The sequence below is a fragment of the Ochotona princeps genome, chromosome 7, assembly GCF_030435755.1.
Source record: "Ochotona princeps isolate mOchPri1 chromosome 7, mOchPri1.hap1, whole genome shotgun sequence".
Lineage (NCBI taxonomy): Eukaryota > Metazoa > Chordata > Mammalia > Lagomorpha > Ochotonidae > Ochotona > Ochotona princeps.
This window is the reverse complement of record NC_080838.1, coordinates 84,344,797-84,364,325: the sequence shown is the minus strand read 5'-3', so window position 1 is coordinate 84,364,325 and position 19,529 is coordinate 84,344,797.

The window sequence follows — 19,529 nt, the reverse complement described above, 5'->3', positions numbered from 1 at the left end:
TGATCCAGATGTTCCGCTGCTAAAAATGACTACAAATGTGAAAACATTACATACAAATATGTCTGTAGCAGCATTGCTTTTAATCATGGAATGCTAGGAAAAAAATTATTCAACAGTGACAGAATGAGTATACTCCCTTGACAAAGCTGCATTTAGGCATGAAAATAATATTCATGAAGATTATGAATAAAAAATGGAGAATTCCTTCTTAGGTCAAATCTAAAGAGAACTTGTGTGCCATTTGACAGTTACCATGAAAAAAGTTTGCATTTAAATACTGAACATTAACATCTCAAAATATTAACAGTAGTCCTACTAGCATAGTAAAATCATGACATAGTTTTCCCTCCACTTACATTTTCAACTTTCTTTAATAAATGTATTATCCCTTTTTTAAAAAATTGTCCCACAAAGCAAGACCAGAGAGTTTATGCCAAAAAGTCTCCTTTTTCCTTCTTACCTTTTAACACAAAAAGACTGAAGAACATATTATATCTACAAAACAGAAAGTAGATGAAAAGTAGATATAAAATAACAATAGAGCCACAGCTCTTTTCAAAACTGCGATGTAGAATTGACTTCAAGATGTCAAAAATAGTTCAAGATCACTAGCAACGATGCCCAGGGCCTGCAATAAGTCAGGATAAATCCAGTAATGAGACTGCATCAAAGAGATCATTGGGTTCTAGAAATTTGTGAGAATATAGCAAGTGCATTCCAACATTTAGGTCAGTCTGAAAACTTTCCTACCAAGTCATGTGCTACATTTTCTGTAACAGCCTAGAGAGTTAGGAGGGCTGCCTTCACTAGGCCTATCACGACAGAGCATGATACAGGATTTATGCTTCAAGAAACTTTGTTTCTCCTTCTTCAAGGTTCTTGCCTTACTACTCATTTATCATTTTGAGGATTTACTTAGTCACTAGTTGTGAAGATAGCTTAAATATGCGTTGTTCATTCTTTTTGGCACCCCAGAACTTGAGCACTTCTCATGGAAAATTCCTAGTTAATAAAGCTGTTGGGAGGCACAAAATTCCTGACGCAGGAAATGGCTTCCCTTGCAGCTAAGGTGCAGGCACAATCTTACGGCATGAGTCGTGAAAATTCCACTGGTAATTTAACTGCAGCCAGACTGAAATTTAAGTAACATCCTTTTGGGTCAAGAGCCTCTACCCCGCCCCACCACCACCACTGTGCTCAGATGCAACCTACTTTTATGAAACACTGTCTCCACCCATTTCTTTTCTGCTCTCTTCCATAGCTTCAGATTGCTTAATGGTAATTGTACATTTATCAATGAGGATACGAAAAGGGCATGCCTTTCCCCTCCCTGAAAAATTATGATTTCTACATAAAAATGCATCCCAAACACCACTTTTCACAGGCAGATTTGATCCATCTTCCTCTACACAGTCCAGGATCTTGTAAGCCGAGAAATCTGCGTCTTTTATGTTGGTCATTAGGTCAGTGGAGTTTCAGACGCAGGGCAAACATCTAAAACTTCAAACTAAACTAATTTGTCTCCAATAGCTTCGAATAAGTGATGATCTCCTCGAACAAAAGATGTTATATAGGTAAGAGGTTTGATGGAAGGTGAATCCAGACAGAGGAGAGCAGACTAGGGACCCTGGAGAGTGTGAAACATGTGAGCTTCTGGGTGCGCTGGGTGTGGAGAGACGCAAGGGAATATCTCACTGGATGATTGCGTCTGTGCTGCACTGGTTCTCTGAGAAAAGACAGCATAGAGCAGCTTTGGGAAAGAAAGAATGGGTTTCATTACATTCAGATATCTTTGTTTTAACAGAACTCTATCCTTAGCTCTCAGAAGAATGAGGCTGTAACTCAGAGCTACAAATAACAATACAACGATGGTACCATGGCTTAAGAACAGCTATTGTTTCAGACAGATAGGAGGAGCCACTTGCAACCTCAAGACATTCCATGTTTCCCTATAGCCAATGGGAACAGTAAAATCCAGCAGCAAGACACTGCTCTGGGGATTTGCCAACAGTCTCCTGCTTCTTCGCAAGCTTCTTCTGTGCTTTCACAGGTGCCAGGTGTTCCTCAAGTCGCAGCCAACTTTCCACAACAACAACCTGCCAGACTGAACGTGGGCTGTGCTGAGGGCAGCTGCCCCTCCGGTCTGCTCCCTCGTGTCCTTCAAGCACTTCAGAGGACTCCTTCAGAAACACATTTCGGCCTGTACCCCTCAGGTTCTACTTCCCAGAATTGCTCTCTGGCATGCTCTGGCATGTCTCTGTGTGTGTCTGTATGTTCTTCTTCAAAGTTCTGAGTTGTGAATACTCATGAGGAAGGACACCCAGGACAAGTGACAGGGGTGACTGTGGAACAGTTCTCAGCTAAGCATGCAGGAGTGGTTACAGCAGAAAGCTCTGGGGGCAGCTGGCCTGCAGTGAGGACTCAGATTCCTCTTACAATGTCATGTCAGACGGCACACTCTGACGACTCAGGATGTGGAGGAGATGATGGGTAAAGCTGCTTCAGCAAAGGGGGTTCTCACCCAGCCTCTCTGCTCAGCACTTGGGGCAACTTGGGCAAATACCTTAACCATTGTGAATGTGGTTTGCCCCTGAAGCACAGGGGTGAATGACCGAGCTGGCCTCATTTGTATGAGGAACTGACTGAGCTGAGTAGGGAGCATTCAGTGGTGAGCACAGAGTGTGTGCTGAACTACAATATTTGTTGTGACTGAAGCTCATGCCAAAATGAGCTGGTGAGGATCTCAATAAGAAATCGTTTCTACATAGAGAAACAGATCCACTGGGCACCAGAATGATCAAGTGCACTTTCTACTTCAGTTCAACAACTAAACCACATGCAGCTAGAAAAGGTAGGGCCCAAGTCCAAAACCGCAGCTAGGGTCATTTAAATTAGTTGAACAGAGTTGATAGCATGGTATCATAAACTATATCAATATCTTTCATTTTACCTTTTTGCTTGTCTGAACTCCAGTGTTGGGATTAGAATGGGCTATCGGGGACAGGAATATGAATTCAGCATGCAGGAAACTGGCCTGCTACACAGAGGAACCATCCTGACACCCCATCATTCCTCTAAGTCCCATGCCCCCCACTGTTAAATGGTGCTTTCCACCATTTCAAGAAGACAAGTTTAAAATGCAAACAATAGGCAGTGGTTCTCAAACTTTTACTGAATACTTCATCTGAAGTGTTTATGTAAACACAAATTCCTAGATCCCAATCTGAGAAACCAATGATGGTCCCTGGGACAACCAGAAAACCAGTGTGGACTGATTTAAAAAAAGAGAAAAAAAAAGAAAAAAAAAGTTGATGCCATGTCTGCCCAATATTCTCAGCACCAGAATTTTCCCGGAGGCCCTGCTCAGCCAGCAGAGCTTAGGGCGAGTGGTGGTGGCGCTGCCTCCACATCTTCTCCCTCTGCTCCAGCTGTCTTGTCCTCAACTATAGCAATTTTTTTTTTTTGCAGTTGGTACAGATTTAGAAATAGGTTTGTTACTTCCACAAGTAATTATTTTCCTAAAATGAAAGCTACAGGGCCTATTTTAAGAGTTAATTAGCTGACCGGGGAACCACATTCACCCTGCAGAGCACTTCAGCCTAGGTCCTAGAAGAGGGCTGGGTAACAGTGCTCCAGGTTGCAGGGGATTTGGAAACAGAGCAAAGACAGCTGTCTCTCATGGGCTATCAAAATTCACCAGGGATTTCAACTAGTTTTTTTTTTTCCATGAAGTGTAGTAACGATAATGATTTCTTTTCAGTTAATGACTATGTTAAACTATTCTTCACTCATTGTCTTAGTACAGGAGGAAAGTTAACCACAGAGGACCACGGACTCACAGCTCTGGGGAGCTGCAGAATGCACACGCCTAATGAGGGAGCTTGGAATGCTCCTTTCCAGCAGGAAGCGAGGGAATTGTCTCTGAACTGCAGTCAGGCAGAAGCCAAGATCCTGACCCGCCATCTCATCAGCGGTCCTCTCTTGGGTGTTGACTCCCTTGGGGACTGTTCCAGCAGGTGCCCTATTCCTTTATTAGGGAGAGACACTCAGCCTCTCATCTGCCCTGTGCATCAACAACATTTCTCTCATCTGTGCTGAGATCTCACAGAACTGGGCTGAGGACATCCTGTCTGCTCCAGCTGATTCCCGTCACAGGGGCTACAGCAGCATGTTCTTCCACTAACTGCTAGCGTCGCTGTCGGCCTCACGACAGTAGGAACAAGATTCTACAAAGGTTTTTACTGACATGGGCCCAACTGTCACTTGCCCTACCACAATGAAACATGAATTTGTTAGCATGTACATTCTGGCACTGTCCCTTGGACCTGGGATCACACTGGGGCCTTTCAATTTGCCATGGTTAGCTTTCAACCCTGGTCAAACCTCTGCTTCATTATAAATGCTTTTGTTGTTGTTAGAAGCATCTCTTTTGGCACTTTACTAACTTCTCATTACACAGCAACCAGATTTTGAAAGTGATTCACGTATGTGTGCCTAACAGCAAGGGAGACAGGACACAGGCAGGTGCTTAGTCTAATCACAGAGAATCACCCAGCCTTGGGGCACAGCCACAACGCTTGGGGACCGTGCCATACATAGCCGGGACTTGCTCCAGCTAAGGACACATGTTGTCAACACTCGAGACACAACAGCCAAGCATCAGTGGGCACTCCCGCTCTGGGACTCGGCTTCCCCTTCCATGAAATCAAAGAATTACTGCTTAGTGTGATCTGTAGACATGTGGCATCAGCATTCACAAACCCCATGCAAACTCCTCAAGGAACATGGCTGCTCTGAGAATTGGTTTGTTCCTCAGTAAAATGCAGAACAGTGCCACTAGTTAGATTTGAGTTGAAAATTAGTGGGAATATTATATGTCAAGTGTTTGAATAAGAAGTTACAAATGCTCAATAGTGAGGCCGAAGGTGCTGACCTTAAAAATATTCTTGGGGCCAGCCTGCTGCATAATTAGCTAAGTCGCCAGTGCAATGCCAGTGTCCCATAAGGGCATCAGTTTGATTCCTGGCTATTCCACCTTTGATCTAGTCCCCTGCTTATGCATCTGGGGAAGCACCAGCGAATGGTTTAAGTACTCAGGCCCTTGCACCCACAGAGAGACCCACATAAAGTTCTCGGCTTACCCTGACCCAGCGCTGGCTCTGTGGACATTTGGGGGGAATAAACTAGCAGATGGAAGATATTGCTCTCTGTATCTCCCTCCCTGTGTGTAATTGCCTCTCAGATAAATAAATGAGTCTTCCAGATATTTTAGCCTCTGGTTTGAGTTTTACAGTGTGTGTTCAGCAACCACCAGAGGACAGTCTCACAAATGTCTACATCTTCTGCCTTCCCTTTACGCTTTTGCGAGCCTGGTGGAGCTGGTGTTCTGATGTAAACTCCCAACTCAGCTTTGAGAAACTCAAAGTGTGGCTTGGGGGAGGGGATATCACACTGGGTTCAAGCATGTACACAGAAGTCAGGACTTCTGAAAAGTTTATTTATATTTATTAGACATGTGTGTGGGGTGGGGGAGAGAGGAGAGAAGGAGAGAGGCAACAGCCCGCCTCATCCCACTGCTTCACTCTCCCAGTGTTCCTATGCAGCCAGAGCTGGCATGCCAAAAACCACAAGCCAGCAAAGCCTTAGGATTGCCCCCTAAGACTCTCACTTGAGTGTAGTGACCCAAGTACTTGAGCCATCATTTGTTGCCTCCAAGGATGTATGTTAGCAGGAAATTGGATTAAAAACAGAGGTAGGCTTCCAACCTTGCGGCAGCTTACTCAGCTGGCCCCAACACCCGAAATCTCTCCTGCTGGGGCATTTAATCAGAGGTTGGCAGGTCTTCCTCCTCCTTCCTGCCTTGCTCCCTGTGGCACTACCTGAAGCTTGGTTCAGTCCAGTTTTTGAACCAACAACACATCACTAGAAAAGCCCAAGCATGAGTAAGGAGCACAGTCCACTTAAAGTGTATCCTCTGGTTTTCCTGGAAAGTTGCACCTAATCTGCTAATCCATCCTACAAAACCAACTACATTTCCTCTGAAATAATCACTTGTGAAAGAACTCCACCTAAATGCATACCATTCCTTTAACCATAAGAAAAGTAAACTATTACTTCGGTGAAAAAAAATATTGAGCATGCACCAAACTAAGTTAAAAAAAATACCATGCAGAGGGAGAGAGAAACACATTTACTTGCTGACCAGCAAAGTACAAACCTAACAGAGGCAAACTCTCCTAGGGGCACACCGAAAAGGAGATATGCATTCAGACTGCATTTTGGTAAGCTTGCTCTATGCCAAGTTCTGGGCCCTACAATAGGGGAAGAAAACAGCCAGGCCTTTATCTCTACTCCTGAGGAGCTGCTATTCTCTCTGGATAAATGCTCAATGAGTAAGTTACAGTCCAACCTGCTGCCATTAGAGAGGTGTTCAGAGGTGACAAGCAGTGAAGGGAGACAGAGGGAGTCTGTCCGTAGCAAGGACAGTACCCTGGCCAGAGTGGCCTCCAGGTAGAATGCAAATTAACTGACTGGCTCCCAACCTTTCGGTATCATCTCATACCCTGTGCTGGTGACTGAGTCTTGGAAACACATCACTGCTTCAGGGCTTAACTTTATTAAGGTCTTTATTCACAATCTCTGGTATTTAGCTTTGGTTCTCTGAGCCGACTTTATCCTCTGTTGAATAATAATTGCAAAGATGAATGTAATTCTCTTTCAGGCATACTCGGGCTCCAGAGTATGCCTATCAGATGCTCATTTTTTATAAACAAAGTCCACAAAATTTATACCCACTAGATACTATTCTAGTGCGTGTTACAAAACCATCATCCTGTGAGCACACTTAACTTAAAAAAATGGAAAAACACAAACGGACAAGACAAACAGTCACTCAGGTCCTGCGGAGATTAGCAGGTTGGAGCTGCATATCTTGGCTTCACCGCCACTCATCAGTGGTTGGCTAGTGGCAGCTGCCAGAGGGCGACAGCCTTCAGGAGGAGTCTACTGAAACAGCAAGTCGGAAAACCACAGAGACGATTCTCAGCAGAGCTTCCTTCGCGGAAACCGATATTCTATAACAGTTTAAAGTAGAACACATCTTCCTGCACAGGAGTGGCCAACACTGTGCCTGTGTACAAACTGAAGCCTCAGTTGCATGTTAACAATTTTAACTTTGGCTTCAAAAAATGCTTCATACTGCTGATCAGTATCCACGAAAATGCCTCACTTTGAAGGCCTTGGAGAAGACAAGTGCTTCCATTCCTAATTTAATGTAGAAGACAAATGCTCCTCACTAACATGCAAATACCAGTGGAACTAATTCCAGTTCTGTTTTGCTGTGATGTTGTTTCCAGCGTTCTGAATGGTCTTTTATTATCGTCTCAGTTCATATAGCAATAATTTTCACTTATAAATGAAGTACTTACACGTATCACATTTTAACAACAAGCATTTTTGTTTTCAAATACGGTCCCCTTTAAGCAAAATTCAAAAAAGAGAAAAAACAAAACAAAAAGCTGACTCTTGGATGAATGCGGCAGGCTAGGGAAGACATTAAAGAAGATGAGCTTGGGACATCTTATTGTGCCAGAAAGTAAGGGAGTGCTCAAAAGTACAACGAGAACATGCCAAAATGATGTGGAAACCAGCATGTATGGCTCTAATTGGCCAAGTATGACATTTTGGGCAAGAAAATAATGTTACTATGCCATAAAATAAAAATCTGTAAGTCTTCTGACAAAAGTAAATGAATAAATAAATGGGGAATGTAGAATGCTTTTCTCCAAAAAAGGCTGGGGTAGCTATTCTAATTTCAGATGATATAGACTTCAAGCTGACAGACATCAAAAAAGACAGGGAAGGTCGCTATATATTGGTGAGGGGACTGATACATCAGGAAGTAATTACCATTGTGAATATATATGCACCTAATTCCAACGCGCCTAGCTACGTGAAACAATTACTTACAGACTTAAGAGGAGACATTGATATGCACACAATAATAGTGGGTGACCTTAACACCCTGCTAACAACAACAGACAGATCAACAAAACAAAAACTCAACAAAGAAACAACAGAGCTCGTACAAACAATAGAACAACTGGACTTGGTAGACCTTTATAGAACTTTTTACCCAAGGCCACAGATTATACATTTTTTTCAGCAGTACATGGCACCTTCTCCAGGATCGACCACATGATAGGACACAAAGCAAACCTAAATAACTTCAAAAAGATAGGAATCATACCATGTACCCTCTCAGACCACCATGGAATGAAATTGGAAATCAGCAATTCAAAATGCCCCAGAAAATACAGAAACTCTTGGAGGCTGAACAATATGCTATTAAACGAACAATGGATCAGAGAAGAAATTAAAGAGGAGATCAAAAAATTTATGGAAACCAATGAAAACTCTGACACAACATTCCAAATCTTATGGGACACGGCCAAAGCAGTGCTACGGGGTAAATTCATTGCAATTGGAGCCCATGTCAAGGTCCAAGAGAGGCGTCAAATACAAGAACTAAGCACACACCTCCAGGAATTGGAAAAACAGCAGCAGAAGAGCCCCACATACAACAGGAAACAAGAAATCATCAAAACAAGGGAGGAAATCAACCAGATAGAAACAAAAAACACTATACACAAAATCAATGAATCAAAAAGCTGGTTTTTTGAGAAGATAAACAAAATAGGCACCCCACTGGCCCGAATGACAAAGAAAAAACAAGAGAAAGCAAGAATTAACAGCATCAAAGATGAAAAAGGCAACATAACAACAGACACTGCAACCATTAAGAACATAATCAGAAATTACTGCAAAGCACTATACTCCAACAAATCAGAAGACCACCAAGAAATGGAAAAGTTCGTAGACTTCTACCACCTGCCAAAACTTAGCCCAGAGGCAACAAACGACCTGAACAAACCCATAACTGAAGCAGAAATTGAAACAGTGATTAAAGATCTCCCAACAAAGAAAAGCCCAGGCCCAGACGGCTTCACTGCAGAGTTCTACAAAGCATTCCAAACAGAACTGACCCCAATCCTCTACAAACTCTTCAATACAATAGAAAAAGAGGCAACTCATCCAAACTCATTCTATGAAGCCTACATCACCTTAATCCCAAAATCGGATAGAGAACTAACAGATAAGGAAAACTACAGACCTATTTCTCTGATGAACATCGATGCTAAGATTCTCAACAAAATCCTAGCCAATAGAATTCAAAAAATCATCCGACAGAGCATTCATCCAGATCAAGTAGGATTCATCCCTGGAATGCAGGGATGGTTCAACATCTGGAAATCCATAAATGTGATACACCACATCTAAACATTGCAAAACAAGAACCACATGATAGTATCAATAGATGCAGAAAAAGCTTTCGACAAAATCCAACACAATTTTCTGCTAAAAACCCTAACCAAGGTAGGCATAGATGGAAAAATCCACAACATAATCAAAGCAATATATGAAAAGCCCAATGCCAGCATCATACTGAATGGAGAAAAACTGGAACCCTTCCCACTGAGATCTGGAACAAGACAAGGATGTCTGCTTTCTCCGCTGAAGTTCAACATAGTCCTAGAGGTACTCGCTGAGGCCATAAGACAAGAAAAAGAAATAAAAGGAATCCAAATGGGAATCAAAGAAGTCAAGCTTTCACTATACGCAGATGATATGATTCTTTATGTAGAAGAGCCAAGAGACTCAATACAGAGACTGCTAGATTTTATACGAGAGTTTGGAAGAGTGGCAGGGTACAAAATTAATGAACAAAAATCAACAGCCATAGTGTATGCAAATAGCCCAAAGATGGAAAAAGACCTAACCAACAAGATACCATTCAAAATAACTGAGATAAGTATGAAGTATCTGGGAATAAACCTAACCAAAAATGTAGGAGACCTATTTGAAGAAAAAAGCTTAAAAAAGAAATTGAACAAGACCTCGAAAGATGGAGTAACATCCCATGCTCCTGGATAGGTAAAATCAATATCATTAAAATGTCTATACTGCCAAAAGCAATATATACATTCAACGCAATCCCAATCAAATTGCCCAAACATTCTTCACAGATCTGGAAACAATGATTCAAAGGTTCATCTGGAAACACAAAAAACCACGAATAGCTAGAACCATCCTGAAGAACAGGAAGTTAACAGGGGGAATCACAGTCCCAGACCTCTGGACATACTATAGGGCAGTGGTTATCAAAACAGCCTGGTACTGGCAAAAAGATACAGAGGAAGATCAATGGAGCAGAATAGAAACACCAGAAGGGAACCCACACAAATACATCCAAATAATCTTTGACAAAAAGACAAACGACAATCCAGGCAAATGAGAAGGTCTGTTCAATAAATGCTGTTGGGACAACTGGTTAATAGCCTGCAGAAACAAAAAGATAGATCCACATCTCTCACCATACACTAAGATCAGATCTAAATGGATAACAGATCTAAACCTACATCCAGAAACCTTCAAACTTTTGGAAGAAAATGTTGGAAACACAGTGCAACACTTAGGGGTAGGCCCTCACTTCCTAAAAAAGACTCCAAAAGCAGTAGAAATTGAGACCAAAATAAACAATTGGGACCTCATCAAACTAAGAAGCTTCTGTGCAGCTAGAGAAACAATCAACAAAGTAAAAAGGCAACCCACAGAATGGGAGAAGATCTTTGCGCACGACATAGGTGATAGAGGGCTAATCTCCAGAATATACAAAGAACTCCAAAACAACCAAAATGTCAAAACAAACAAGCCACTCAAGAAATGGGCATGGGAAATGGGCAGACACTTCACAAAAGAACAAACCCAAATGGCAAATAAACACATGAAAAAATGCTCAAGTTCCCTGGCAATAAGGGAAATCCAAATTAAAACATCAATGAGGTACCACCTAACTCCAGTAAGACTGGCCCACATGAATAAAAGCACCAACAACACTTGTTTGCGAGGTTGCAGGGAAAAGGGAACCCTACTCCACTGCTTGTGGGGCTGCAGGCTGGTACAGCCTCTATGGAAATCAGTATGGAGAACATTCAAACAACTCAAATTCAACATACCGTATGATCCAGCAATAGCACTCCTAGGAATATATCCAAAACACCTGTTTCATGAGGAACCAACATGCACCCCTGTGTTCATAGCAGCACAATCAGTAATTGCAAAAGCATGGAAGCAACCAAAATGCCCATCAACAGACGATTGGATAAGAAAGATATGGTTCATCTACTTCATGGAATACTACTCAGCTATTAAAAAAAAACAAAATGCAGTTCTTTGTAGTCAAATGGGCCTAACTGGAAACCATAATGCTAAGGGAAATGAGCCAATCCCAAAAGGTTAAATACCACATGTTTGCCTTAATTTAAGATGACACGATGTTATGTTAGGTTTGTTATATGTTGTGTATAAACTAAAATTGAAGTGTAGGTGAGGTGGTCACAGAAGGTGGCTGGGAACTCGCATTTACTTTTAACATATTGGTTACTCATTACTATGTCAATTAATTCCATAATGATGTAAATTTTTGCTGATGGTATGTTGGAGCTTTCAATTGACTGGGATGATACTCTGCTGGCTCTGTCTTCAGACCAGAGAGGGTATACCTAAGAAGCCGTTGAACTTGACTGGACAATAAGATGCTGGTCTCTATGTTTGGTATATGCTTGCAATGGGGGAATCTCAACTGAACTTGAACTGTGGTTATGAAACAAGGTGGAGGAATCCACCATGGTGGGAGGGTTTGGGGAGGGGTGGGGAGAATCCAAGTACCTATGAAACTGTGTCACATAATACAATGTAATTAATGAAAAAAAAAGAATGCTTTTCTCTATCTGTGAATTGTTCTAACTCAGGAAATGTTAACTGATGCCAGGTTTCTGAGTAAAAGTTGAGACAAATGTCATATCCCATACTATCAGAATACCTATCCCACAAAAGGGTAAGCTCATAGTGGAGAAACATTGCAGATACTTTGACCAACTGACCAACATGAACAGATTACACCCTGCCAGCATGCGGTAAGGCACAGGAAAAGAACCCAGTATCACTCCTGCAATGTCCCAGTCAAAACTATACAACCAGAATCTACTCATTACAGAAACCAACACTGAAGGGACATCTAAAAGCTAGTTGGCCTGTATTCTACAAAAAAGTAAAGATCATCCAAGTCATTAAAAGATAGATGAGGATGTGCAGCCAGAAAGCAACTGAGTCATATAGCAGTGAAATTCAGTGTGTGGCATCAGCCTCATGGTGAAGCACATTAGACCACATTTCACACTCCAGCAGGACATGTCAGAGGTCAGCTCAAGTCACAACTCTGTCGTGGCCTAGTCCTGTGCTTCCAGCCACATTGGGAGTAAGCTTATGGAGGGAAGACTTCTTTCTCAGTCTCACCTCATTTACCTTTATTACTCTATTAATCTCATTCCTCCCTTCCTCTGTCTCTCCCTTTCAAATAAATACATTTTTAGAACTCCAATGTGTGGGGCTGGTGCAGAGGCATAGTAAGCTAATCCTCCCCCTGTTAGCACCAGCATCCTATATGGGCACCAATTCATTTCCCAGTGGCTCCACTTTCAATTCAACCCTCTGACCTGGGAAAGCAGTAGAGGATGGTCCATGTCTTTGGACTGCTACACGCACATGGGAGACTGGGCAGAAGCTCCTGGCTCCCAGCTTCATATAACTTCAGCTCTGGCTGTTTCGCCATTTGGGGAGTTAACCAGCAGGTGGAAGACCTCCCTCTCTGCCTCTCCTCTCTCTGTAAAGACTGCCTTTCAAATAAAAATAAATAAATCTTTTAAAACATCCAGTGTGGGCCTGGTGCAGTAGTCAAGTGGCTGAAGTCTTCACCTTGCATGTGTTGGGATCCCATATGGGCACTGGTTCATGTCCCCGCTGCCCTGCTTCCCATCCAACTTCCTGCCTTTGTCCTGGGAAGGCAGTCAAGGACGATCCAAACCTTGGGACCCTGCACATGGGAGATCCAGTTTAGCTCTGGCCTTGAGGCCATTTGGGGAGTAAACCAGGGGATAGAAGATCTTTCTGTCTCTCCTCCTCTTTGTAAATCTGACTTTCCAATGAAATAAATAAATCTTTCTTAAAAATCTTATGTTTAAAATAGAACTTAATGTTAGTAGTAGAAAGGATATTATTGCAGTGATGATAAAATTTGAACGGAGGGGGTAGCATTGTGGTGCAGTTATAACTACCACCTACAACACGGCAATCATTTCTAGAAAGAACCACTGTATGAGAGAGCTCTTTCTCTGAAAATTTGACTTTCAAAATAAGTCAATACATCTTTAAAAAACAGATCTAAAAAAAATTTGGAAGGAGTCCATGAGTTAGATTTCAGCCCTCTCTTTCCAGCTGCCTGGTTCTAATGGTTGTGTTGAGACTACGCAGGAGAATACCTGATGCAGGCAATAGACACCAGACCACACTGTACCAATCTCAACATTGCTACAAGCAGATTTCAAAGTAAAAAGTAAATGAGATGGTATAACTCAGAATAGTATAGAAATATAATGGTACAAAAAATGCTGTCAGAGATTGGGATGGTACAATGGTTTAAGTGACTAACCCTCCACTTGCAAGTGCTGGTATCCCATATGGGCACTGATTCATGTCCCAGCTGCCCCACTTCCCATCCAGCTCCCTGCTTGTGGCCTGGGAAAACAGGAAAGGGTGGCCTGCACCTACATGGGATACCCAGGCTCCTGTCTTCAGACTAACAGCTCTGGCCACTGTGGCCATTTGGGGGAAAAACCAGTGATGGAAGATACTTTACTCTGTCTCTCCTTTTCTCTATAAATCTACCTTTCCAATAAGTATAAATCAATCTTTAAAAAAGAAAAAAAGAAAAAGAAAAGGCTGCCAGAGATGATAAAGGAAATTTAGAAAATTTAGCCATAAAATTTGAAATTCATATTTCCAAATAAATGTCAAATTGACACTGCTAAAACTATTCAAATTTATTTAATTGAAGGGCGAAGTGACAGAAATTCACTGGTTCCCAAATGACTGAAACAGTCAGGGGTAGGTCAAGTGAAACCAAAAGCTAGGATCTCTCCTATTGTGTACACCTGTGATGACTTAACTAGCAGAATAATATGCACTGGTGACTGGTCTTGAGGCCTATATTCTAGTGATAATATAGGGGTAATCAACAGGGGAGGGAGTTTGGGGGGAGGGGGAGAAGGGAAATCCCTGACCATGTGAAACTGTAGCATAAAAATAGAAAAACAGTAATACTAAAAATAAATTAATTCCATCGCCTATAAAATAACTGTTTAAAAGCTAGCATGTCCGTCTGGTGTCCCACATGAGTGGACTGGGTCAGAGTGCCCGGGCCATTGACTGCCTTTGCAGGAAGCTGACCAGACATGGGATGCCAGCACCCCAGCTGGTGACTGAGCCAGCTGCCCCACAAACCGACCCCAGTGCTGCTGGAAACTGCAGTGATGGTGTTAAGACGAAGGAGAAGTCACGTATAAAGCACTGGAAAGTGAGACAGTGAATGGAGGTTTGATATGCTTAAAATTGTTCCAGAAGAAAAAAATGAAACAAAGGTAATGACACACTCAGCTATATTAGCTGAAAATTTCCATAAATAAAAGACACATCAGTGTGTACATAGAAAAGTCACACCATAATCCCAGTAAAATCAATAAATCATTCATCACTTAATTCAACAAAAAAGAATCTGTAAGGATCTTACCATAACAAACTATCAGCCATTCAAAAAAAATTCTCAGGCTCACCTATCTCAGCAGAATTGTATCTCAAAGGAAATGAAGAAATGCTTACACAGAGACAATAGAAAGGAATAGCTTGTACGTATTGCATGTCAATTCAATAAGTCATCATTTATTCGCAAAGAGAAAAACATCGTCACATTTTAAAGAACTGCGTATATACACATTTTACAGACTTTATGCAAAATACGTATTTGCAGAGTCTGGTTTGTCCTGATAGTGTTTGATCACTTTTTCCCTCAGACATGGACCCTCAAGTTTAAGCAGGCATGTTGCCAGCCAGACTTAACACCATACCTATCACTTTCCCTTCCACTCAGCCGATGCTGAGGTGACCAACCCTGGCGTCAGGCATGTGAGAAGCTATAGGTGCCGTTTCTGGAAAGAGCTTCTAGGGTTCTTCTGGCGGTGCCAGAGTGCCCGCGTCCTGCAGTTATGGACTTGGCCAAGCAGCGGCCACAGCCCTGGTCTGCCTTCTCCCGGAAGGAAAATCAACACATTATGTTGATTGAGCTGCAGCCATTTTTTTCTGATTTCAAACTCATGCAACATTCTAAGCCAAAGTGACACCAAAAAAATACCCAAGCCAAATAAAAGATCAAAATCACAAATGAGGAAATCATATTTATGAAAGATATTACAGTGAACATTAAATTCAATTGAACATGGGATCAATTGAAACAGGTAGGTAGAGTTAAACTTCCATTAGGTAGCATTGTAAGTCTTGAAATGAAAGATTGATAATGTATAAATAGCTTGATGGCTGTGGGCTGGGATAAAACCCAGAAGGCGTCAGCAAATGGATGTAGAAAATTGATGAATGAGGGTTAGAAAGAAGAGAATTGGTGAAATCTGCTGATTTGTGCAGCCTCCATGGGAGAAATCAATACTCTGCTTCATTTATAAGATTGATGATGGAGAAATAGGGTGTGAGAGTATTATTTAATATGTCATGTCAATCAGCCTTAGGTTTCGCTGATAGGAAAATGAAACCAAAATCACAGTAGCTTAACACATCAAGAGATTTATTGTTTTCTTTTAAGTAACATGAAGCTACAGACAGGGAGCCCAGGGCTAGCATAATTACTACAATGTGGCATAAGAAATGCGGGCTGATTCTGGTTTTCTCTTTTTCCAGCCTTGACATGTGACATCCGCCATGGTCAACGGGTGGACGCTGCCTTCCTAAGGCCTTCCAAGCAAAGGGAACGGTGGTCGGCAGAGGACCAATGCTCATGGAAGCAACCCTCTATGCCCTTGCCTGCACGTAAACAGCGAAGCAGAGAAAAGCACAGTCTTTCAGCCACACCTATTTTCATCCTTCTACAAAAAGATTCATTTTTGATGGAAGATGGAGATATATACTGAGCAGCCAAATAACAGACTTTGCCTTAAAACCGCAGAAATTTGCATTATTGGAGGCATATATACTTCACTAACATAGAGGTAAAAACTAAAAAAAAAAAAATTATTTTTGCAAACTTCTAGTATACCTGTTAAGCAGGATTTTTTTTGTAATTTTTTATGTATACTGGTTGAACTTTGTACCAGAAGAAATGTGTGAGCTGAAGTGCTGCCCTCCAGCATGTCAGATCGCGAAGCTCTCTTGAGCCAAGCTTGCCGCAGATACAGTTAATTAAGACAAGGTCATAGCATCTAGGATGGCCAGAAAATCACCAGACACAGAGAGAAGGCATGGACACACTCTTCCTGCCAAGAAGCCAACTGTGCCCTGCTGACACCCTCATCCTGGACTTCGCACAAATGCCCATGGTTTCAGCTGTCCAGTCCGGGGCTCCTTGTCATGACAGTGTGAGCAGACAAGGACGCTTTGAGTGACAGCCTGTCCTTCCAGAGTTGTATCTTGATATTCTTTCATAAACGTGTATCTTTTACATAATCACATGATTTATAAATAGAATAGTTTTTTTCTAAATATAATGAACTTGGAAATTCTAATTTTGTTTCCTGGAAATTAACATCTCATGGGAATCAGTGGCATAAAATTTTTGAGCAAATTTAATAGTAAAGCTGAAGACCCAGGACACTAGATGAGACTTCTCATTTTTCAATTTTTACAAAACTATCATCTTTTCCAGGAAAATATCTGTTCAAAAGACTGTGGTGCAGTCAGCCCCAATTTTTATAACGAACAAAACCGAAAGTCATTATTAGTCAACAAAACTGAAAGTTTATGGTTACCCTTTACAGTAAAAAGGAGGGGGAACAAACGCAGGACTTTCACTTCAATAGCAGGACCCTAGAACAGGAAATCTCCTAAATGGTCAGAAGGAATTCTTGGGGAAGTTCAACATTCAGATGGACAGCAGCACATGAATCAGAAAGCAGGTCTGGCCACAGGAGGCCTGAGAAAAAAGAAAAAATAGGTCCAGCATAATTCTGAAACTTTCACAGTGTCTCACACGGGACAGAAATTGCTGGAAAAGGATTCAAAACAGAGAGGGATGAAGTTTACACAACCGATATAAGGATGGGGTTCAGATGCATGGAGTGGGAGAGACAGCAAGCTGGGAAAGCTCAGAAATTTAAACACTATGAAGAAAAAAAACAGAAAAGGAGGATCTCTGAAGTTACAAAAGCAGTATGTACAAATTCATTCCTAAGTAACAATAAATCATTTCATCCAGCAATAGCACTCCTAGGAATATATCCAAAACACCTGTTTCATGAGGAACCAACATGCACTCCTATGCTCATAGCAGCACAATCAGTAATTGCAAAAACATGGAAGCAATCAAAATGCCCATCAACAGAAGATTGGATAAGAAAGCTATGGTTCATCTACTCCATGGAATACTACTCAGCTATTAAAAAAAAACAAAATGCAGTTCTTTGTGGCCAAATGGGCCAAACTGGAAACCATAATGCTAAGGGAAATGAGCCAATCCCAAAAGGTTAAATACCACATGTTTGCCTTAATTTAAGATGATATGATGTTATGTATAACATTTATGTTATGAATGTTATATGTTGTGTATAAACTAAAATTTAAGTGTAGGTGAGGTGGTCACAGAAGGTGGCTGGGAACTCGCATTTACTTTTAACATATTGGTTACTCATTACTATGTCAATTAATTCCATAATGATGTAAATTTTTGCTGATGGTATGTTGGAGCTTTCAATTGACTGGGATGATACTCTGCTGGCTCTGTCTTCAGACCAGAGAGGGTATACCTAAGAAGCCGTTGAACTTGACTGGACAATAAGATGCTGGACTCTATGTTTGGTATACGCTTGCAATGGGGGAATCTCAACTGAACTTCAGCTGTGGTTATGCAACAAGGTGGAGGAATCCACCATGGTGGGAGGGTTTGGGGAGGGGTGGGGAGAACCCAAGTACCTATGTAACTGTGTCACATAATACAATGTAATTAATGAAGTAAAATAATTAAAAGAAAAAAAAAAGAAATGAAACTAGGAAATCATGAAAAGTAACATACGGAAAGGAAGCTGGCAGCTCACCAGGACACTGTGCAAATCTTGTCCCCATACTGACACTGAGTTGAATGACTGTGTACCAAGTCATATTCAAAAGAGCCAAGTTAGTGAAGTGAAAGAATACAGAGCCTGCTTTTAATAACAATAAGAAAAGATGCATTGAAAACGTTAGGGAGGAAGTAGTTGCCAGCATCACCCTTTGCTAAACTCCCAGCAGGTTTGACTGGAAAGACTCCATGCCTCAAAGAAGCAGGAGGAAACTTTGTTCCAGTGTTACATTTGATTCCAATACAAGATCACTGTAAAACCCGTGTCACCTGGGACCCCACAGCTCCCGCCTCAAGAGTAGTGACTCAGAATGATCATTTTGCTAATGATCAATCATTTGCTTATGTTTGCTGACCAAGCAGGAAGGGATCCATTTCCACCTCTTGTCCCTAAAGCAACAGTGGACATGGAACAAGATGGCAGCCACTGGGAAGCAGTGCTGTAAACCAGGCACAGGACGTTACCCTGGAGAGACGAACTGCCGCAACGCAAGTTAGCATCGGATACAACCTAAATACTTCTTTCCCCAGGTCAGTGTTCACAAACGGTGGGCCGAGAAGAGATTGCCCTTACCTTCCTTCTTAGACTTTGGCATGCAGTAAAGAGCAAGACTCCAGCCACAGGGATTAAGGTGCAGAAGGGACCCCAGGACTCTTTCTTGGACTGATGTACCACTTCAACACAACAGTGCACAGATCACATCAGCCTCTGTCCCCCAAACAGCAGCTGTGGATACAGACCTGGCCCGTTGCCAAGAGCAGACTACGGCTCCAGTTAATTGCAATTACACCTGTACTTCATTACCACAGTCTTAGGAAGCATCACAGAGCAGTGTGGTCTTTGGACCTACTCCAGGACTGTGCTACGCTCACAGGCTATGGACTTGGGTTGTGAAGGCAATCTGGCCCACTCCATTGCCCCCCAATTCCAAGCAGCACAACATGAGATTCTAGTCTGGTCCCACCACAGTGAGTTCAGTTAAGCAGAACCCCATGATGTCTTGCCATGGGTCAGTGACTGAGTGTCTGGGCCTACTCTGGTCCTGGAAAAGAGGCCTTTAAGGATAAATTATCCATTTTTAGATACTTTAGATACAGCTTGTTCTAAACAACACACATACTGGATCTGGATCAAACCCATAACAGCCGCATCTTCTTGTGCTGAACAGCACCGACACAGCACTTGAAAGCAGCACAGCCCTGGCTGAATACCATCTAGGGAAGCAAGGTGGAAATGTCCACA